Source organism: Bubalus bubalis, chromosome 3, assembly GCF_019923935.1.
Source record: "Bubalus bubalis isolate 160015118507 breed Murrah chromosome 3, NDDB_SH_1, whole genome shotgun sequence".
Classification (NCBI taxonomy): Eukaryota; Metazoa; Chordata; class Mammalia; order Artiodactyla; family Bovidae; genus Bubalus; species Bubalus bubalis.
The window spans coordinates 143,980,342-144,004,242 of record NC_059159.1 but is presented as its reverse complement, the minus strand read 5'-3'; the positions used below and the strand labels follow the sequence as shown (position 1 = coordinate 144,004,242).

The window sequence follows — 23,901 nt, the reverse complement described above, 5'->3', positions numbered from 1 at the left end:
GCCAACCCCATGCAGCAGGCAGCGGAAGGACCCTTCTGAAACATAAATCAGATGGAGCCAGCCCTCCAATTAGAATCTTTGAATGACTTCCTGTTGGGCCTAAAACAAAATTTTCAACATGACTTCTAAAGCGCCTGATATTCTGAGTCCTCCCCAGCTTCCCAGCTCAGCAATAGGCCTCTCTCCCTTGACTATTCGCCAGGTCTACAATGCTGACCTGTATTCAGCTGCTGGACCATGGCAGAGACCAGCTCTCCAGGATGCCTGAATTTGCATACACTGTGCTCTCTGCTAGGAAGGCTCTTCCTACTATTTCTATGCTTGGATGATACCTACCCATCAATCAAGTTCCAGCTGAGAGTCCCTTTTCAAGAGTAGTATTTTTTAAACACTCCCTGCTCTCTCAAACAGATTTTTATTGACTCCAGTAGTTTTTTGTCTCTTTCATAATACTTCTCACAGCTAATCACTTATACTTCTGAATCATTATTAGATTAATACCTGTCTCTCCCTAAGGGTCCCCTGGAGAAAGAAATGGCACCCCACTCCAGTATTCTTGTCTCGAAAATCCCATGGACAAAGGAGCCTGGTGGGCTACAGTCCATGGGGTTATAACACATGTTAGTCAGACACAACTAAGCGACTGAGCACTCTCTCTATGGGTAGATGCTTCTCAATATCTATCATCCTCTAATTAAAAAAAAAGAACCCCAACTTTCATCTGGGCTCTTTGTTATTGTCGTTGTCTAGTCACTAAGTTGTGTCTGACTCTTTCGTGATCTCATGGACTGTAGCCCACCAGGCTCCTCTATCTACATTGTTACCCACCTAAATAGTCTACCTTTCCCACTCTCTGATGTAGCTAGATGTGGGTGGGTAACTAAGTTTTGGCCAATGACATGTACCCTTCTCCTTCTAGCTTCCTTTTTGCTGATCAAAATGCAGATGTGATGACTGAAGCTTGGATAGCAACCTTGGACCATGACCAGGCTTAGAAAGTTGCAACAGAAAGAAAGGAGCCTGGATCCCTGAGGATACCAAAATGACTTCCATACCAGCCTGGACTTGTCAAATTTCAATCTCCTTTAATTTGATAGAAATAAACTTCCATTTTGTTTTAGCTATTTTTCTTGTTATGGATCTGTATTGAATGAATATCTACAGAAAAATGAATGCAGCTTACTTTAAAGACGAGAAGAGTGAGTCCATCTCATATCTTCTCTGGGGAAAGGAGGGGGAGTACAGGCAAGGTGCAGGTCTTCAGTTTTGTGTCTTTCACGTGGCATGAATTTTGAATCTGTTTATCATCTTTTCATAGTTTCACATATCTTAGTAATGGTTTCTCTTCTTTGATTTTCTCTTCAATCTTTTCAAAGATTGAAGGCAGGAGAAGGGGACGACAGAGGATGAGATGGTTGGATGGCATCACTGACTCAATGGACATGAATTTGAGTAAACTCTGGGAGTTGGTGATGGACAGGGAGGCCTGGTGTGCTGCAGTCCATGGGGTTGCAGAGTTGGACACGACTGAGCGACTGAATTGAACTGAACTGAACCCTGCTTGCAAATTAGGTCACAAAATTTCAAGAGCCAGCTTTTTAAAATTCACATGAATTAAGATTCTCACATCTATGTTATATGTGCTGCTGCTGCTAAGTCTCTTCAGTCGTGACTGACTCTGTGCGACCCCATAGACAGCAGCCCACCAGGCTCCCACATCCCTGGAATTCTCCAGGCAAGAACACTGGAGTGGCTTGCCATTTCCTTCTCCGATGCATGAAAGTGAAAAAATAAAGTGAAGTCACTCAGTCGTGTCCGACTCCTAGCTACCCCATGGACTGCAGCCCACCAGGCCCCTCCGTCCATGGGATTTTCCAGGCAAGAGTACTGGAGTGGGTTGCCATTGCCTTCTCCATGTTATATGTGAGTATGCTTCAAATATAGCTTCACCACACGAAGAAGTGAATTTGCAAACAAAACACCTCATGTGTGATGTGCCCTGTAGATCACGCATCTCGGTAAGATCCTCACAACCCAGTGAGGAGACTGGAGTCCATACGCTCATGTTAGCTCAGAAACAAATGCTTAAGGTAAATCTGAAGTCAGTATAACAGAGTGCCACACACAGGCTTCTTAAATTAATTTCTGAAACCAGAAAAAAAAAAAAAAGATCTAATGTTCTAGATGTTTACGTACATCACCGATTAGCAAACTGTGACCTGTATGACCTGTGGACCAAACCCAGGCAGCTCCCTATATGGTAAAGAAATTTTTTTGGAACACAGTCACACCCACTCACTCATGTATTATCTGCGGCTTCTTTCAGACGTTAATACAAAGAACTTCAGCAGAGACCACATGGCCCACAAAGCCAAAAATATTGCTACCTGGCCTGTCACAGGAAAACTTTGCTGATCTCTAGTTTATGTGAGAGGGACACATCTTTCTCAGCCACTTTTTAAAATTGCTCTAATTGTGAAAAACTAGAATGTTCTCTAGGAAGTCCACCTCATTTTCCCAAATGAGCTTCTGAGGTCCTACCAGTCTGTCTTTGGCACTTTTGGATTTTTGAGCTCTGCTCTGTGTGGGCCTCCACTTTTGCTGTTTGTGGTGCCTCTCTAGCACCTCTGTGCAAAGACACAGGCAAGTTGATTTCAGCATTTCTGAGGCTGGGTGCTCACCATCCACATTCCACAGTGAGGGGCTTCTCCCCATGTCTCCTTAGGACCGTGTCACTCCTTCCCACCAGCTCCCCATGAAGGTGGAAGTTCTTAATCTGCCTGAAATGCAGGAGTACCGAGTTCAAGTCCTAGACTGGGAAGATCCCCTGGAGAAGGAAATGGCAACCCACTCCAGCATTCCTGCCTGGAGAATCCCAAGGACAGAGTAGCCTGGTGGGCTAGAGTCCATGGGACACGACTGAGTGACTAACACTTTCACTTTCAAGTTGTGTGAACCCCCTGAGGGTGTCCTCAGGGACAGAGTCCCTCTGCAGCCACAAGGCTCCTCTCTTCCCTGTGAGGACCCCAAGTGCCAGCACCCCAGACCAGGGGAGGTTCCTATGGACCCTCTTCTTTCCCATGGTCTTCCATCTCCCCATTCTCAACACACACTTCCTGTGAGCTCTTCCCGCAGCTGGTGTCCTCCTTCCTGTTCCCTCTTCAGGGAAGCAGGGTGAGTTCTGGCCCTAGCGCCTGAGGCTGGGGTGTGGGGTGGGGAGAGTTCCAATGCAGCTTGCAACCATTCATCTCCTAAAGTGTCTGAATCAGACACACCTCATCACCATGAAGTTTAATTTCCTTTTAAGTGTGTCCACCCCGCACACCATTACAAATTAGTGTTAATAAGATACTTGTATTTCTCTCCTCAGCGCATCTCTCAAGTAGCACCTTCATATCCTAAGGAAATATTTTCTCCTTCCTGTCCTGAGATACACCCCTAAGTGTCCCCACAGTAACTGGAAACCAGAGGAAGCTTTACATCTCCCAGGTCCCTCCTGCCACAGGGATCTACCCTCTTCTTTAAGGTGGCTTGAGTTTGTCCTTCCGCAAAAACTACTCTTTGTCTTCTGTTGGATGAAGAGGCTGCTGTATGAACTGAAAGGGTAGCACTGGTACCCCTGAAAGTTTCCATTTGGCGTATTTCTTTTGAGCCTTCATTTCTGGGAAAGGTTTGCAGTGAGCCTTCCCAGGTTTCAGGGGAGAACAGCCTTATTATACCTCCTTCTTCTGAAGTCCACTCTTCACAGGTTTTTTTTCCCAGTCATTAGCCAGTCTCCTTGACCTCAACAGATGCCCCTGGCAGAAATGCAGAAGCCAAGTTTATAGACCTGTTGGCATTTAAAGACTCTGGGATTACTACTGAGCATGAAGGAAAATAACAACAACAGTAATAAAGCAGATGACATTTGTTAATTGCTTACCTCGTCCAGCTTTATGTATATTCCATCACTTGGCCTGCAAAACAATTTCATGGTGTAGGAGCTAGTATCATCTCTACTTGACAGAAGCATTGAGATTAAACAGTCTTCCAAGATTGACTCAAATATGAGCAATCTGTAGATTTCGTGTGTAACCCCTTGCACTGTTCTTGCCTTCAGAGTCCCCTAACCACCTCCTGCTGCCAGCAAATAGTTGAGCATCTTTCCCAAATAGTTCTTTAGTAGCATACTTCAAAAGCTTTTGACCTGGAAGTTCTATCCCTTGGAGCTTTTCCAAACCAAATAATGAAATGTTAGGGCAAATATGTCTGTATAGCAATGTTTGTAAATATTTTTATTAGTCTGAAAAGTTAGGAACAACCTGGATATCCAACAATAGAGACTTAATTAAATAAATTGTGGAATATTTATGATATATTACAGCAAAACCATTAGCAATTTTAGAGTAAAAAATAGTTATGGAAAAGGGATAATATTTACATCATGAAGTGAAAGCATCAGATTATAAAACAGTATTCCATAATCATAGGAGAATGTGCATGTAAATATTTTTAAAATCCCTGGAATATCTCCAAAAATTGTTAATAGTGGTTATCCCTGAGTGATGGTATTTTAGTACTATTTTTTAAAATAAAGTTCTGTGTTTTCCAAGTTTTCTGAATTATAATTGGAAAAAAAATCTACAACTTTTTTTTTTTATCTTTGTGTACATAAAGATCCATTCACAAATTTCTCACACCAAAAGAGATTTGTTGTATCACTCACTTTTACTCCCTTTGAGTTACTGAATTGAGTGGAAGATGAAACTCTGGATTCTATGTAGGCAATTGTCTTTTTTTCTCAGCTCTGAAAAAAAACAAAATAGGTTTCTTATTGGTTAAAATAACTTTATAGTTGGGACTGAAGAATATATTGGGGCTTCCCAGAAGGTGCTTGTGGTAAAGAACCTGCCTGCCAATGCAGGAGACACAGGAGACATGGTTTCAATCCCTGGGTAGGGAAGATCCCCTGAAGAAGGGCATGGCAACCCACTCCAATATTCTTGCCTAGAGAATCCCATGGACAGAGGAGCCTGACAGGCTACAGTCCACAGAGTTTCAAAGAGTTGGGCATGACTAAAGAGACTTAGCACGCACTCACTGAAGAATAAAATCAAATAGGCTTTAACACTAAAGACATATGATGTACCCATCTATTCTGGTCTAGCAGAACCAGAATCAGACTAGTTTAACTCATTTATATAAAATGTAACATACACAAAAGAGAAAATTTTCAGGAGAAATAAGCATTTGACTGCTGTGCTTCTGTTTCTTTAATGAGTATTTCACAAATAGATATTAATGCCACCAAGCTAGATTTCGTTAGGAAAAGCTATAACAAATATTTGGAAAGGTGTCCTTCAAGATGATTGAGCTCAAACTACAGCTGGCAGAAAAGGGAAGAGGAGGTGGAGGGAATCAAGTGGGTAAGGAGCAGGGAGAAGAAGGAAGAAGAGAGAGGAAGCGAGAGAGGAGGAGAGGAGGAGAAGAACTATGGACCCAGCCTGGATGAGACATACTCTCCATTTCCTTCAAGAGAGCTGGATTGAGGTGATGTTCCATCTTGAGTGTGAGCTTTTCCCAACAACCTATACTCTAGCCCCAACAGCATGGACATCACCTGGGAAATGACAGCAATAGAGAAATCTCAGCCCCCACCCCCACCCCACCCTAACCTGGATCAAAATCTGCACTAAATCCCCAGGTTATCTACATGCAAATTAAAGTTAGAGAAGCACTCACCTGCATCATGTCCAAAGCCCATGGCTGTTCTGGAATTACTTAGAAAAGATTGACTATCTCCCATCTCTCTTTAGTGACCCCTAGTGGTAAACCCAAAAGATCAACATAACCGGATGACTGAACTTTTTATTTCCACTGAGAACCAACAGCTGTCCAACCCTCCACCAATTGATCTATCTCAAGTACTTGGAAGATTAGAACTCTAGCTGGCCATCCTGATTTAGAAGATCTGATGTAGTCCAATACAAACTGGGAGGGTAATATTTTTCTGCATATCACTGCTGTTGGAATTCAAAAACAACATTTTTGAATGAGATTATTCTCTGTGAGTATTTGAAAAACACTGACAACTCACTTTTGGTCTCTTAACTGGAGACACATTCAGAAAATTCATTTCTCACTTTATGTTACATCTTTTTAAAATATAATTGTGTTTATTTATTTTGGCTGTGCGAGGTCTTCATTGCTGCACAGGCTTTCCTCTAGTTGTGGCAAGTGGAGGAGGGGGACTACTATCTATTTTGGTGCACAGCCTTCTCATTGCAGTGGTTTCTCTTGTTACGGAGCACAGGCTTTAAGGGGCTTCAGTAGTTGTGGCTCCTGGGATCTAGAGTATGGACTCAAGAGTTGTGGCACATGGGTCTAGTTGCTCCAAGGCATGTGGGATCCTCCCGGATTAGGGATCAAACCTTTATCTTCTGCGCTGGCAGGCAGATTCTTTACCACTGACCCACCAGGGAAGCCCTGACAATTACATCTTATGAATTTCCATTTGAACTAGCCCTCAGCGAAATCTTTATTCAAAAAAAAAAGTGTCCCTTTCCAGGCAGATCAACGTTCAATTAGTAACTCAAATTTATATAGTGGTTTGAGTTTTAAGAGAAAAATGGAAAAGTTCAGGGTTTCGTAGAAGTGAAAGAACTACCGTAGACATCATCTGGAATTTTCCCAAAGTATATTTCATCTGCAGAATATTAATAGAAATTATGGGGAAAAGGGTTCCAGAACGAAATTAGTGTAGGAAACACTGGATTGAGCAAAGGTGGAAAGAGTGCTTTACTGTAGGAGTTCTCTGAGTTTTTATTAAATTAAAATGCCTTGTAGATATCTAAAGCACATTTTTAGTAGAACACATGTACTTTTTCTTTTAATCTTGGGGAAATCTACTCTGTGGGGCCTCAGAGTTGTTAAGAATTTCACGCTTAGTCACCATACTTACAGAAGTGCCCAGGCTTCCTGAGTCTCAATCCATTTCTCTTTCCCATTATTATCAATTCTGATCTTATCCATCAATCCATCTACCATTTTGTGCTCTATACATAAATGCAGACCTGTGAAGGAGAAAAAAAAGCAAGAATAAAAGAAAAAAAAAAAAGGAGATGAGAAAGAGGAGACAGTGAAACAAAAACTTTGTATCAAATTGGAAGTAGGAGCTTAGAAGTAAATCGACCAAATGGAGACCAGCATTTCTTGAAAGATGCTTTCCTTCTCAAGGAAGGAGTCACTGTGAATTGGTCATGATGAGGGTTCACATCACACCACTAGGGCACGGTTCAAGTAGTCCAAATCCCTCCCCCAGACTGATGAACACAAAACATCCATTTCCTCTATTTACAGGGAGGCTACAGACACAGCCATACATGTCGCTGCTTGGTCCTTCAGTACTTTTGGCCTGTCTTTAGTGGTGGGGTCTGCATTCTTCAAAGGAAGTCTGCCTGTCATAAGTACTCTCTGAGAGAATCTTAGAGATTAAAAGTGTCATGTCATCTGGCATTTTATGCCTTTTATTTGAATTCATTACCACAAGATGATTTCAGACTTGCCCACTGTATGCTGGCCTGTTTCACTGTCAGCTGCATGTCCGTGAATCCCCTTCCTTATGTGGTTCCAAGTTAGAGCTGATTGAAAATGACACTCAACAAGACTTGGGGAAGATAGAAGTGAAAGGCCCTGAAGGTCATCGTAGAGTGCGGGGGTGAGAAGTGCCTCCCCGCTGTGTATTCATCTGTCCTTCCCAACGGCCAGCCCTTCTGCTCAATGGCGACCCTGGGCCCGCCACTAAGTGCACGGCTGTGGAGACACAGAAGTGGTAGCCTCGACGAGCCAATGCCCCTCCCTCTGTCTCCCGCCCAAGGCTAGAGCTGGGTGACTGTCCCTTCAAGATTTCCTGCGAACTCTAACTCATACACAAAAACCAGGGCTTTTCGCCAAATCTTCAGCTCCCGTTTTCAGATCCTTCCTTCCCCCACCTCTGCCCGCAATGTCTATATGAAATTCTTCATTCCACAATATTGATCATGGTTCAGCTTCTCTGAGCCCTGACTGACACACTTCTGAACCTGGTTCCTTTGTTCTTCTGCTAGATTTTGATGTCTCCTATTGAGATGTCCTAATGTCAGGTTCTGGTTGCACCTTATTCTGTTTTTCTTTCACAGACCAGATGGTGTTTCTGCTCATCCTTCACTTTCGCATTGGACATCCTATTCTGGAAGTGGCATCTTTGGATACTGCTTTCTACCACAAAATTTACTCTGTTTATCACCTTCATACAGTGTTTGACAAAGGTCTCTAGTCAAAAAGAAAGCTAGTAATTGAATGTTATATTGATGTTACTAAAGAATTGAAAGGCATTTTAAAGGCTTTGCTTTCTGTGACTGAGAGCTTAAAGTCAGGGGTTTGTACTAGACAGAAATAGAGATGTAAAATGTGGTTCAAAGAGCAGTGATCTTTCTAGCTAGGACTATAAGAATAATTAATTATAGGCTGCAGTTTAGCTTGCTTCAGGTGCTAATTTTTAGCTCTTAATAATATGTGATGTTATGAACACTTCTTTCAATCTTGGTGCAATAACAGGATACTCGTTTCTAAACATCGTTTTGGGGATGATAATGTGGTCATAAAATCCTTGGGAATAACCAAGTGCTCTGAGTTCATTGCAGTGAATGCCCTGTAATACAATGTTTTTAAAAGCAGAGGGGATTACAGGATGTTCTGTTAGTGCAGTACTTCCGGGCAGGTCTTGTTGATTTCCTATTGACTCAACTATTTATAGCTCTGCAGGGATAAGGTTCACTCATAGAAAACTGATCGCAATGAGAAATGATTCTAATTTGAAAATAAAACAAACTATTCCTACTCATTACAACACAATTTTATCCGACAGAGATGGATTTGGTTTCCATCTGATGGAAAAGATAGCCCCAAACACCCGCAAATATTGCAGCTTATTACTTTGTAGAATATTAAACAGTTTTGCATCTACTAGCAAGTTATTTCAGCATCCCTTTCATTGTCTGACTATATAAATTTGTTCTTTAAAATCTCCACTGAACCAGTCTTAACATTTTACTGGTCCCCTCATCAATTAATGAGTTATACACTTTTTCTTGTGTATATAATTTATATTTATATGAGTCATGTTTTAAGCTTTTTTGAAAAGTATGGTATATCAACAGCCAAAGAGATAGTCATTTACTCATTTATATTTCCTTTATGGCATGTATATCATGTTACTATAAACCAAGTTTGAGGTTCCAACTCATTTAAAAATAATTTCAAAGGGCAGCTACTTAGTTTTAACCTCTCTTTTGCATTCATTCTAAAACACGGAAATGTCTTACTACCTAGTCTGTCTTACTGCCTAGTCAATATCCCAAGCACTATGACACATACCTGGAGAGATAAGACACCCACCTGAGGCGGACTGTGCCATCAGTCTTGGCTCAGCTCTCACCACACTGATGGGAACATGTAGAAACTCCTGGAGTTTGACATTTTTATATTTCTTGGCCCTTCCTTTAGGATAAAATAGTAAGAAGAGGACCCATGTCTCCCACATTGCAGGGTGGATTCTTTACCAGCTGAGCCACAAGGGAAGCCCAAGAATATTGGAGTGGGTAGTTTATCCCTTCTTCAGACAATATTCTCCCCCCAGGAATCAAACCAGGGTCTCCTGCATTGCAAGCAGATTCTTTACCAACTGAGCTATGAGGGAAGCCAAAGTAGACCAAAGCCTTAAGAGTATTACAGTATTTATTTTATCAAAACCAAATAAACTAAATAAACAAATCAAGCACACAAGCAGCCAATGGAACTGAAACCATGGGGATTCACTCATCAGTTGCTCTTGTACTCTACCCCTGTGATGGCCCTTATCACCCAGTTCTTTACCAGATTCACCTGAGGCCGGGCACCTTTCACTCCTCCCTGGAGGCTGAGGAACTTGTCCCATAGTGCCCTCCATGCTGGTTTCCTCACGCTCTCTGCCCCTCCCTCCTTCCATGTCCTGTCCTTCTTCTGGATCTTTGAAGAAGGTGACATGCTTTTTCTCTACTATCTGGAAAAATTCTGTGTGTGCCTGTGTACACACACATATACATCATACCCTCCATGATTTCCTGTTCATCCTTCAGTTCAGACAGCATTTTTCAAGAAAGCTTTTGTAGCCACTCCAGACCAGAACAGACTGTCCTGTTTTACACTCTCACAGACTCTGTGCTTTTCCTTCCAAGCTCTTGTATGTGATTATGTCTGTCTCTCTCATTGTCAATAAAATCCGGGATCATTGTATCACCAGCCCTGGCAAAATGCCTGGTACATAGAAGGTGTTCTTGAATGAATTAATAAGAGCTCAATGCCTATTTGTTACACGGATGAATAGATGGCTGTTTGGTCTGTTATAGTCCCTAAAAGCAAAAGAAGCTGTTAAAATAGTGTGACTCTGACTTACTGTTAATGTCTGAATAAAAGAGGCCATTCAGATTTTGGACTGAGTTTGACAACATACTGTGTTGAGTTGTGGGGAGTCATTCCTCTACATTTCCAGAGGGAACTGGTAAAGCTCTTTGGAGGACAATTTGGCCAAAGCTTTAAAGATTGTAAAATTCACATACCTTTTGACCCCATAATTCAACTCTCAGAGCTATATTCTCTCTATATGTCTGCACATTCATGAAATATCTATGTTCAGTGTGACTTACTATACCATCTTACTTAATAAAGAACTACTGAAACAATGTAAATATCCAATGATAAGAAACTGATTAATAATGCAATGAATATTGCAAGCCATGGAATACACTGCAGCCATTAAAAAGATTGAGGTGGGTTTGTGTATATTGATAAGGAATGATGTCAAAGATTATCATATCATTAAGTGAAAAAATTTCTGCTATGTCTGTGTCTATTCATTTATGCATAGGTTGTTTCTGAAAGTAGTGGTTGCTTTGGGAGGGGGAGATGTGTGTCTGAAGGGCAGGGGTAGGAAGAAGACTTATGCTTCATTAAATACACATTTTTAAACTTTTAACTTTGCGCCATTATCATGCATTAGCTATTCCAGAAATAAAGAAATGCAAGTCTAAAAGGTGTTTAGAAAGTTAGTGGAGTTTTTTGTGTAGTAAATGAAAACAAATTAATAGGAGTTAAATCGGGGCTAAGTTTTGTTGATATTTCTTTGATTCTTTAAGCATAAATTTTCACATATGTATGATCAGTGTATCACTCACTTTAGTTATTTCTTCTCTCCTAGTTCCTCCAAACCTATCAGTCTTTCAAATGTACCCCAAGCCTTATCTAATTTGGAAACAGGGGATCCCTTATTTGGGAGGCCCCAAAACCGGACCTCATCTGGATGAATGTTGAGGCTCTTGACATAAAATCTCACCACCCTCGTGAAACGCGCCCAGCACATCTCAGCCTACTGTATTGACTTTGGCAATACTTGTTGGCCTTGTCATGCCAATAACATTATTGCGACTAAATTGAACAAGCATGTGGCTATGTCCTCCAAATGTTTTCTGATACAGTTAAATGGAAAACTGTAGATTACATTTATTTATTTTGTGATAAACCCTTTGTTTATGTTGCTGGTGATCCAGAAAAAGTGGTCTCTTGCAACACGCCATGACCTAAACAACGACAAGTTGAATTACTATTTCATTTACTATAGGAGACATTCCACCATGTGTTTCACAGAAATGATTTTTGACACAACGTAAGAAATGATAAATTACACCCAACAAAAACAAAAGAGAAACTTGGAGTTTTACAGCAGATGATTGTAAAGAAAACATTTATTTGCATGTCTGTCTCCCACATTTTCAAAAAACAATGTACTTGAAACAAAAAAAGACCCACGAATAGTAAAAACACTTCATTTTCCTCTTATAATTGGAAACATTTGGAGAAAGCACTTTGTCTTCTCAAACTGCATATTTATGGCTTAATTTTACATGGGGAACGTTACTATACCTTTTCCTCGCATTTCATTGTTATTTTAGTTTTAACAAATGACTAATATCATATTATTGAAGCAAATGAAGCAGGTACAATAGCATTTCTAGATATGCACACACCAGTGCATTCCAAGGCCTTCTACTGAAGTATTAGCTTAGTCTGCAAGTTCATATAAAAGAAGAAAGCAGGGCTGGAAATACTTTCCACACACCAATCAGTAATAATAGCTAATGTGTGGCCAAATTGCACAAGGATGACATGAACTTCTGGTCACTGCAGCTCACACAAAATCATCATAAAAAGCGAGATCAGTATGAAAATACTCATAGGACTTCAGGACATCAAAGAATAACTCTCTCTAATTGGTTTTAAACAGGCTTATGATGTCTACATCCTCCCTGTCTTTTGAATTATTTTTCAATTATTTAAACTGCTTTGAGAGAAACTACATGCATGTCACCTAGGGATGAGACAGATACTTTTATTGTTAAAAAGCAGCACTGATTTCTGTTTTTCAGAAATAACGACTTTAGAATTATATTAACTTTTTGGAAGCTAAGACTATTATTTTTAACAGTTTCCAGGATTAAATCTATTTATATTGACTAACTTCAAGCTGCAGATGAATTAATTCAATAATCCAGGGACATAATTTCCAGCTCAATTATCCCAGTAGGCTCACTGAGAAGCAATGTTTTTTTTTTTTTTTTCAAATCAGTTGATCCAGGATAGTTATAATGAGGGTTTATGTGGTTCTAATGGGTGACTATTTATTTCTGCTTTTAAATTTTTAAAAACTGCCTTTGCCATATTTTAGGGCATCATACATTGAGAGCTCAGCTAAGCAGTTATTCCCATGCTGTATTTGGCCTAAAGTTATTTCTTGAGCAAAATTCTGACTCTGTGTATGTCTCACCCTTGTTCGCATATGAAGTGGTATCCTTGCTTTGACTCTTTATTTTCATATGTTGTACTAATTTCATCAACTGCTTCTCTATTTTTTAAAGTACACAGACTATCTCTTCCCAAAGTAAAAGGTTTCAACATCAAGAACTAGAAAACTGCACCATATTTAGTATTTATTATTCATATACAATTGCTATTATGTTATTGTTTACTTAAGAATCTGTAGGTAGACTGTCTCAAGTTTGGACTCAGAGTTCAGTGTCAGCTAAGACCCAGGCACTCTGTCTCTTTTCTCAAGACTGTCCTCAACCAGTTGGCTTTTCAGTGTCACACTTTTAGCCTCATAGTAGCTGCCACTGCACCAGACATCACACGTATATTCAAAACAGGAACAAGGGAGAAGAGACTTTTAGAGAAAGAGACAGGCAAAAGAAGGAAGTTAGGAATAGGCATTGCATTAGCCAAACAGTGAGTGACTACCTCAACAAGTAAACCAATTGCCAGAATGTCCTGGCCTCATCTGAGGACTGCCTCAGGGTGTCTGTTCCTAATATCCCATATAGTTTCTAAGAGAGCCAAGCAGTCTCTCCAATCCTCTAGAAATTCTGAGATCTATCCTTGAAACTTGGAGAAGGCAATGGCACCCCACTCCAGCACTCTTGCCTGGAAAATCCTGTGGGTGGAGGAGCCTGGAAGGCTGCAGTCCATGGGGTCGCGAAGAATCGGACACGACTGAGTGACTTCCCTTTCACTTTTCACTTTCATGCATTGGAGAAGGAAATGGCAACCCACTCCAGTGTTCTTGCCTGGAGAATCCCAGGGACGGGGGAGCCTGGTGGGCTGCCATCCATGGGGTTGCACAGAATCGGACACGACTGAAGCGACTTAGCAGCAGCAGTAGCAGCATCCTTGAAACTTGCTGCATCACTGGAAGCATTTTTGCCATTTGCAGAATCACTGTCACTTAGTTGAACATTAGTGCTACAGCTTAAACATTTATGGAATCACTTACACAGCAGGACCCAAGCCCATGAAACCCATTATTGGGCTTTGCTGTAAAAATGTTCGTAAAAAGAGTTTACATGCATTGCTCCCTACTTTCAAAAGTAACCCCTAACATTTTTTATTTGTTGTTTTTAGATTTCCATGCTGGGATTGATTCACTTGCTCTAGGGAAATTGGGAAGTTGTCTTCTTCCGGTAAGAGAAATAATGTAAAGCATGCTCCCTTCCACTTAGGTTTGGTACCAGGAAGCACTGATCCACCTTTGATGCACGGCTGTCATGGGGCATGGTCCCAGAGATACCTATTGTCATCTTGTTCTCTCTAATCTGGTTTCCATTTTGTTATTGCTTTGTTGACTGTGTTCTGCTGTAACTCACCTCAAATTTTCTGTGGAAAAAGAGGCAATCAGTAAATATGGAAGAGAAAAGTAATGTGTTTCTATTTCAACACATTTAATCAAAGCCAAGTCAAAGGCTAACATCATCCCAACGGTGCATCAAAGAGGCCATTGTGGAGAATGGTTTGTCTGAAACACAGTACATTTCTTCTTACCACATAGGATATTCCCAGGTTAAATGGATCCTAAACAACCAGATATTTAAGGTTATTGATATTTCTCCCAGCAATCTTGATTCCAGCTTGTGCTTCTTCCAGCCCAGTGTTTCTCATGATGTACTCTACATAGAAGTTAAATAAGCAGGGTGACAATATACAGCCTTGACGTACTCCTTTTCCTATTTGGAACCAGTCTGTTGTTCCATGTCCAGTTCTAACTGTTGCTTCCTGACCTGCATACAAATTTAACAAGAGGCAGGTCAGGTGGTCTGGTAATCCCATCTCTTTCAGAATTTTCCACAGTTTATTGTGATCCGCACAGTCAAAGGTTTTGGCATAGTCAGTAAAGCAGAAATAGATGTTTTTCTGGAACTCTTTTGCTTTTTTGATGATCCAGCGGATGTTAGCAATTTGATCTCTGGTTCCTCTGCCTTTTCTAAAACAAGCTTGAACATGAGGAAGTTCACGGTTCACGTATTGCTGAAGCCTGGCTTGGAGAATTTTGAGCATTACTTTACTAGCATGTGAGATGAGTGCAATTGTGTGGTAGTTTGAGCATTCTTTGGTGAGTTGACTCATTGGAAAAGACTCTGATGCTGGGAGGGATTGGGGGCAGGAGGAGAAGGGGACGACAGAGGATGAGATGTCTGGATGGCATCACCAACTCGATGGACGTGAGTTTGAGTGAACTCTGGGAGATGGTGATGGACAGGGAGGCCTGGCGTGCTGTGATTCATGGGGTTGCAAAGAGTTGGACACGACTGAGCAACTGAAATGAACTGAACTGAACTGAAACAACCAGAGATTGAGTTCTGAAGTTCCTAAGTATTTTGTACACTGTTTATATCTGTTTTTACTTTTATGTATGTCATTTCCCCAATTTTTCTCTTCACAAACTTTGTGCTTGAAAATCACCCAAACATCAATACATTCACCTTCACTTTTACAGAGTCTGTGTCTGTGGCAGGACTGGCTAGCTGCCCATCAAATGTACATCCTCCTCTTCCATATGAACAGAATCTTGACTTTATTGGGGGTACCAAGGTGCTCATCTAAAAAATGTATATTTCCCAATCTCCTTTTCAGCTCAGAATGAGCATGTGACCTAACGCTGACCAACGGGATTAGCTGGAGTTTGTTAAAAGGGGTCCCTTAGGAAAGCCCCCTTAAATGAGGACAGTCAGATGATTCAAAAAGAAGATCTTGAGACAGGACTTGGGGGTGGGAGATTTTCTCTGGCAGTGATTACAGGAAACAGAAATGGAGGGGAGAGTGAGACGAGGAAGGGTGAAAAGGATAAGAGGAGGCAGTAACAAGCCCGTTACGGTGGAGTCCTCAGTGCACTGAGGGCCCTCTGGGGAGCTGTGTAGAACCTGCCTCATGATGGTCTCACTGGAGAACAAGCAGGTTGGGACTTCTGTTCCCTATTGGCTGGAATCATCCTGGGGCTGTTAACGCCTGTGTGCTGACTCGTTGTTCTGTGTATAGTTGACGGTCTTCCGTGACTCCAGCAAAGCAAGGAGATGCTACATGTGTGATGCTCTTCATTGTGCTTAGAACTGTGTGCGAGGCTGGCTGAAATGAGGAGCCTGAGGGAACGTGGCTGGAGCATCCTAACGTCTACCAGAGCCAGCTCATGTCCATGTTCACTCCACTTTTCCTCCTTCCTTCTGCCCAGAGTGAAACATGACAGCTGGAACTCTGGTAGCCATGCGCATGAAGGAGGGCCATCCTAAGAAGGCCTGAATGGAGAGCTAGCAGTCATATGCTTTTAGCTCCATGGTGACATGGAGCTAATAAAGCCTTGGATCATATAACTTCCTAGCCTGTTACCTGAGAGTATAACCCCTCACATTATTTAAGCCTCAGTCATTAGGTTTCTCTTTAGAGTTGAACTCAGCCCTAACTGATCCATATCCCTAACATAAGCTACACTCACCAAAATCTGCTATGAAGTGAAGTGAAAGTCGCTCAATTGTGTTTGACACTTTGAAACCCCATGGACTGTAGCCCACCAGGCTCCTCTGTCCATGGAATTCTCCAGAATACTGGAAGTGGGTAGCCATTCCCTTCTCCCGGGGATCCTCCCAACCCAGGTATTGAAGCCATATGGCAGGTTGATTCTTTACTGTCTGAGCCACCATGGAAGCAGAATCAGCTGTATGGATATTGTTAATAGGCCATTGTTTCATTGTGACCATGAAATGTTCCCAAAAAGCTTCCCAGCTGTGACCAGGGTCCAGAGAGTCCTGTTGCCATGGTCTCCAGAAGTCTGAGCCATGTCCCTCTACCAGGCTCCTCTGTCCCTGGAATTCTCCTGGCAAGAATACTGGAGTGGGTAGACATTCCCTTCTCCAGGGCATCTTCCCAACCCAGGAATTGAACCCAGGCAGATCTCCTGCACTGCAGGCAGATTCTTTACCATCTGAGCCACCAGGGAAGCCCACAGATTGTCTACTCCCTTGTTTTTTAAAGTTTATACCTGAATTTCTTCATAAGTGTAAAGACTTGTGAAAGAATGTAATTTCTGGCATAATAAAAATGTCAATATTTGTGATGGTGGCGATGACTCACCACCAAGACTCTCCTCTGAGGAAAGACTTGTTGCCTCTCAGCTGCCTGCTGCTGGAATGCTGCCAGCCCCTGGCTGTAGCCCTCTCAGATCTGCCTCAGTTGCAGACCTGCCTCGCCCTAGGTCATGTCTTTTCTCAGGCAGCCCACATCCCACAGCGCAGGGGCGGGTGACTCTGACAGACCCTTCTACTGGGAGAGCTCCCATAGGGTTGCCAAATCCTCCATGGGCTGCATCAGTCTGCCACGCCTGCTTCTCCCCTCTTCTTTCCACAGGAGTGCTTCCAGAGGCACCCCCAGTGAACATTCTGCACCCCAGGCCTCATGTCACAATCCCCTTCCCAGAGACCCAACCTATAATTTCAGAGTAAAATGATTTTCATATTCCTCTGTGGCAAAGATATAAATCTTTATATATATTTATTTATTTATTTATTATAAACATTCCATGGTACCATAAGGTTTCAAGCAATTAAAAATGTATTCTGGATTGAGGTGCCATTTCATTGTTATTAGAACTGGTTAAAAGTATTATTCATGCTGATTTTGATCATTTTTAAAAAGAAAAAGGTCATTTTAATGGAATAAATCTCTTACTGTGATTAAAGGCTATTTTATGATCCCTAGAATGAAGGATCAACATCAGAGGCTGCTAATCCCTGGTGGCTCAGTGGTCAAGAATCCATCTGCCAATGCAGGAGATGTGGGTTCTATCCCTGGGTGAGGAAGGTCCTCTGGAGAAGGAAATGGTAACCCACTCGAGCATTCTTGCCTGGGAAACCCCATGGACAAAGGAGCTTGGTGGTCTACAGTCCATGGGGTCGCAGAGTCAGACACAACTTAGTGACTGAACAACAACAACAAACAACAATATTATGTTGTTTGACCTTGTTAGGCACTCTGGAAATTTTTCATATCTTGAAGCAGTTCACTTGAGAATATTCAGGAAGGGTAAGGATATTTGTGAAGTGAGAGAAGGCCAATTTTATCAGTAAAAGTAAAGATGAGAAAGGAAACCATCATAACACCTCTTGACCAATTTTAGAAAGAATACAATTACAGGTTGGTTCTTTGAAAATGTCCAGGTCTGTATCACAAGTCACAGAGCTAGTATGCCCTTCAGAAAATATGTGTACCCAATTTGAAACCTGCTGTCCATTGCACAAAGTTCTACTGTTATTTGTTCTTTGCTTCATTTCCATTCTTGACACATGGATCATACCAGTCAATTGCAAACCACTTTCCAGGAGATATGGCAACAGTCAATCTGTAGACAAGCCAACAGTCAGCCTTACACAGAATGATGAATTGAGCCAATCAGAGGCCCTGTTTTGGATGGATTTGAATTGGTGACATAAGGAAAGCCATGCTGTTAGAAGAGAGCAAGACGTGAGGTCACCCAGAAAGAGAGGAGCCAGAAGGCAGAATCTCAGCCATATGGGACCCCAGCCACGTAGGAACCACATGAGACAGGAGCAGAGAAACCGGAGAAGCCTCCTGCTTCTGGGGCTGTGAGTGCCTGGCTTCTCAGAGCTCCTAAATCTTTCGCTGTCCATAGTCAAAATGACTATTTTGGCTCTCTACTGCTGTGTAACGAATCACCTCAAAACATCCTACGGCAAGTCATTTATTTTGCTTATGAATCTGCAATTTGGGCAGAGTTTGGCAGGAACAATTCATCTTTGCTCTATGACACCTGGGGGCCTCCCAGGGATGACTAGGGGTCCAGATCACAGAGCTAGCACCCAGATTCAGGTCATCCATTCTGACTGAGCTACTCCTCCAATACCCCAGGTTGCTTATTGGAGGAAAGGTGGACATCACCATTCTGAGCAAGTTTCTGGAGTCAGATCACTCCCAGAGTCATGTATACCTCACACTTTCTTTTCAAAGGTGAACATGGAGCTCTCCACAGTCTGAAGGATGTAGAATAAGAGCTGCAGTTAAGGTCCACTTGTTTTGCAATTTGACCTGATTGTGTTGATTCAGGGCACAGATGGAGATCAAGTGCTATAGTGGCCCAAGGTAGAACCTGGCCAAAAGAGTTCCTGTTTCATCTTGGGAGAATTACTAATGGAGATGCTTAGGGCCCCAGGAAAGAATACAGAAAGATCACAGTGTTCTCTAAAGATGTCTCAATCATCCTTTCAACCAGAGGCCTCAGACTAGTGGTCTCCAGAGGAAAATCCCACCTATAGATATATTTATCTTGTTTGTGTCACACTGTGCTTCCAAAAAAAAGCAATTGCAAACTTTTAAAACTTGGGAGACATTACATTTAAGATGGCTTTCCTGCTCCTCTTGAGGAGACTGAAAAGACATGGAATCATGGACCCACTTGCTCACATGGCGTATGTCAGCAGGTGCCGAGTGTCCGCAAGTCCCTGGCCCTCCTCACCTGGAGCTCCTGCCTGCCTTCCTCAGTCTTCTGAGCTTGACATCCTCCTGGCTCTTCCGCCACGTGAGTGATGGTCGTTGGCTGGAAAGAAGGTGTGTGGTAACATTTTACTTTTGCATTTCACACAATGTCTTCCCAGCACCCACCCAGCAATTTTGAGAAGCTTTGTTTCAAGGACTTAAGCTGGCACAATGACAGGGTCGATGCATAAATAGCAAGATGGAGGTTGGCCTGAGAGTCATAAAAAGTCACCGACTCCTCTGTGTCATGAGGTTCGAGCTCTCCCTTTTAAAAGTTGCCTGATGAATTTGAAGCCTGGTGGGTTAGTTATGACAAGTAGGTCCATATGAGTCTTAGTTTAGCCTAAAGATTTTGTCCACAGGTTGAGTGTGAGGACTCTGCAAGTATGAAAGAGGCCCACTTGACATGTGGTATTAGTTTCTCCCAGCCACATATTTTTATTAATACTGTTCAACTGCATTCCTCATGATCGTTTTACTACCTATTAAATGCAAATTCCCAGGTCCTAATCTTTCACCCTATGATGGCATTGTTAACACAGCAGGCAGTTTAGATCAGACCTACTGCCTGCTGTGGGGGGAATCCTTTGTCAAGGACACCAGGGGCTGCAAATCTTGCCCACACTTTGAGCCCCAGCAAAGCTAGGCGGCCTCAGAATTAAAGCTTAAAGCAGGTTGTTCTCACTGGCTTTGGCTTTGTTTTCCAGGACACAACAGCCTGGGGGTAAAAGTAACATCATAGTGTTAATCTGGCCCTCCTCCTACCAGAGGAACTCGGGACCCCGGTTTGCCAGGGGCTTCCTGGAAGGAATCCCTTGCAAGTGACCTTTTCAGGTGCCACCTGAGTGACATTCGCTGTCTTTCTTCTCTGATGCTCTACTTCTCCCTGGTGGGACCTGAAGCCTAGGCCACCTAAGTTCCCCAGAGACTGTCTTGCCCATGCCATGACGCTCCAGGCATGCTGGTCACATGTGGCTGTAACAGGGACCCCGGGAAAAGGTCTGTCATCACCCCCGCCCTGCAGTCACCACCCCCCCGCCCCCCCCACTCCCCCCCCACACATACGCAGTGGTGCCTAGTTCTGAGCGTAGAGGGACCACCACAGCCCTCCCCCCAGGGCCCAGCAATAGTCCCCGAGGCTGGGATGAGTCGAGTGGTTGACATGGTGATGCATGCTCAGAGCCACCCTCCTTTGTACTGGCCCACCGACCTGGAGCCACATCTGGGCCCTCAACTCTTTCTTGTCATGAGAGTTTCCTTAGGTGCCCCTAGTCCCTCAAAATGGTCTGGATCCTAGGTCTAATCGACCACACTAACTGTTTTCCTGGCCAGTCCAGATAAAATAGTGTTCCCTGATCCCTCTCTGTCCCCTCTAGGTCCCTTTCCTCTGATTATGATTTTCTTCTCACTACTTCCTGTTGTTGCTGAACCAAACTTGAGTCCACTCACCTAAATGCAGTAAAACCAATCTGCCGACCCTGGGTCATGGTAAAGAAAAATGCAGTGTTTATTGTAAGGGGCCAGACCAGGTGTCTGGGGCAGCTAGTGCTCAAAAAACGCAAATGCGCCAATGGGTTTCAGGGAGGCATTTTTATTTTTTAATTTTTTAAATTTTATTGATGTATTTTCGGCTGCACGGGGTCTTTGCTGCTGCTGGCTCTTCTCTAGCTGCAGTGAGCTTGGGCTGCTCGCTAGCTGTGGTGCGCGGGCTTCTCGTGTGGCGGCTTCTCCTGTTGAGGAGCACAGGCTCTAGGTGCACAGGCTTCAGTAGTTGTGGTGCATAGACTTAGTTGCCCCACAGCACGTGGAATCTTCCCAGCCCAAGGATCAAACACATGTTCCCTGTACTGGCAGGCAGATTCTTAGCCAGTGGACCACCAAGGAAGTCCCTTAGAGAGGCAATTTTAAGGGCCAGCTGAGGGAGGGGAGTTACAGGGTTTGTGATCAGTTTGCAAAAAATTTTTCTCATTGGTTGATGGTGAGGTAACAGGGTAGTGTCACATTATCGATCATAATGTGGTTCTAATAAAGTCTAATAGGGATCTTCCCTGGTGGCTCAGATGGTAAAGCGTCTATCTGCAATGCAGGAGACCCGGGTTTGATCCCTGGGTTGGGAAGATCCTCTTGAGAAGGAAATGGCAACCCACTCCAGTATTCTTGCCTGGAGAATCCCGTGGATGGAGGAGCCTGGTAGGCTGTCCATGGGGTTGCAAAGAGTCGGACGTGACTGAGTGACTTCACTTTCACTTTAATAGGGATATAATTAGGATCTAATAGGTCTGGGGCTACATACTCATGGTTATCAAGTAGTTAACATCTTCCCTTTGGTGGGGAGTTTTAGCATCTGCAAAACAGCTCAGGAAATGTGCATCAGATACTCATCTAAGCACTTCAGAGAGGAATTAAAGCAGAGGATCTGGTGGGAGGGTCTGTCCCTATAGGGTCCTGCTCAGATCCTATGCTATCATATCTTAATTTTCTGTTTATGATCTATCTCCTGTCAACTGGAATGTAAGCGTCATGAGCAGAAGTCCTGATTTGTTGAATGCTGTATTCCTAGTACCTAGAACAGTGCCTGGCATACAGTAGGTATATAATAAATATGCTGAGTGAAAAGTAGAGACAGATTTATTTTCCAACCCATAAACATAATTTCTTTCCTTTATTAGCCACAGTTGAGAAGACATGGACAGCAGAAGATAGGATAGAACAGACTTATGGGGCTTTGCCTGCTTTTTGCTGTCTGCGTTGGCAATACAAATGGCCAACAAGGAGAGGTATGATATTAAGATTCTTTCCAAAAGGGTACAGGTTTGATCCTTTTGAATGACGATGGCATTCCTCTGGGGTGTGCAAAGGTTTAGCTTCATAGCTTAAGTGTAGTGAGTTATGCCTTCTCTGAGCATGCTATGCTATGCTATGCTAAGTCGCTTCAGTTGTGTCCGACTCTGTGCGACCCCATAGACGGCAGCCCACCAGGCTCCCCCGTTCCTGGGATTTTCCAGGCAAGAATACTGGAGTGGGTTGCCATTTTCTTCTCTGAGCATAGAGATACTCATCTTCCCACTTGTTATTGTATCAGGTACAATCTCAATCACTATCTACAGTAGATTGATAATGTGTCTGGCACTGTATGAGGCCCTGAGTGTAGAGTGGCAGATGACATTTGGGAGTGAGACAATAACAAGTAATGAAACAAATAGAGTAATTTCAGACAGACAGTGACCAGTCTTTGAAGATGTGATAGGGTGTGATTCCTAGTGGATATTGTTATCTATTTGTGGCAACCCAACTTTCAGTTTGCAGATTGATCTAACTTAGTCTATGGAAGTAAGCACTTTAAATTGCCTTTTAAAATATTTAATCCAAACAGGAAACCAAAAAAGTTTGATCTAGAAGCCTTCATAGCACTTAAAAATTCACTGAAAGTTCACTGGTGTTTATATCTTTTGGCTAAAGATGATTTATAGTTCTAATCTGAGTTCATGACTCTATCCCACTTAGCTTACTCATTTCTGATTTTTAACAGGGTTCGTTCTAAAAATTACATATTAAGGATCTACTATGCATCAGGTTTGGCTTCCCAGGTGGCCCTAGTGGTAAAGAAACCACCTGCAAATGCAGGAGACATAAGAGAAATGGGTTCAATCCCCAGATCAGGAGGATTCCCCTGGAGGAGGGTACAGCAACCCACTCCAGTATTCTTGCCTGGAGAATCCCAGGGACAGAGGAGCCTTGTGGGCTACATTCCACAAGGTCTCAAAGAGTGGGACAAGACTGAAGTGATTGAGCAAACATGCATGTATCAGGTTTAGGAGTAAGAGATATGGGAAGGACATGACAAAGATGAGAGTCTTCAATGTGTAGGAGACAAGCAGGGCCTTTGGAATCAGGCAGATCTGGGTTAGAATCCTGGTTCCTCCTCTTCCTTGCAATCACTCAGTCATGTCTAACTCTTTGTGACCCCATAGACTATAGCCCAACAGGCTCCTCTGCCCATATGATTCTCCAGGCAAGAATACTGAAGTGGGTTGCCACGCCCTCCTCCAGGGGATCTTTCTGGCCCAATCATTGAACCTATGTCTCTTACATTTCCTCCATTGGCAGGAGGGTTCTTTATCACTAGTGCCATCTGGGAAGCCCTCCTCCTCTTCTTTACTAGCTACTACATTTTACCTCTTTGAGCTACTTCTTTCTTTTGTAAAACAATCATATCCAGTTCACAGAGCTGTTAGGGTGTTTAAACGATATAAAGTACCAGCCCCTGTGGCATCACATAAAAGATGTTCCATAAAAGGAAGCCGTTTCCTCCTTGAGACCCTCTGCTTCCTAGGAGCTGACAGAAGCCTGGAGTGATTAAATGGCAGATACTCTTGAAGGAATTGGTACAGATGGAGGCTTCAAATGTCACCCAGTTGCCTGGGTGTGGTGGGGTACAGGAAGCCACGGTGGTTACTGGTAGTGCCACATTCTCTGTGCTTGAGGCAT

At 42.8% G+C, this 23,901-nt stretch overlaps 1 long non-coding RNA gene across 1 annotated transcript; it reads right to left on the bottom strand.

Moving 5' to 3' along the window:
- Positions 1–1,821: 1,821 nt before the first annotated feature.
- LOC123332428 lies at positions 1,822–5,751 on the bottom strand. The gene is made up of 4 exons (XR_006549219.2): positions 5,722–5,751; positions 4,706–4,786; positions 3,923–3,956; positions 1,822–3,829 (listed from the first exon to the last, which is right to left on the bottom strand). It is a non-coding gene; the product is annotated as an uncharacterized LOC123332428 (long non-coding RNA).
- Positions 5,752–23,901: the final 18,150 nt, after the last annotated feature.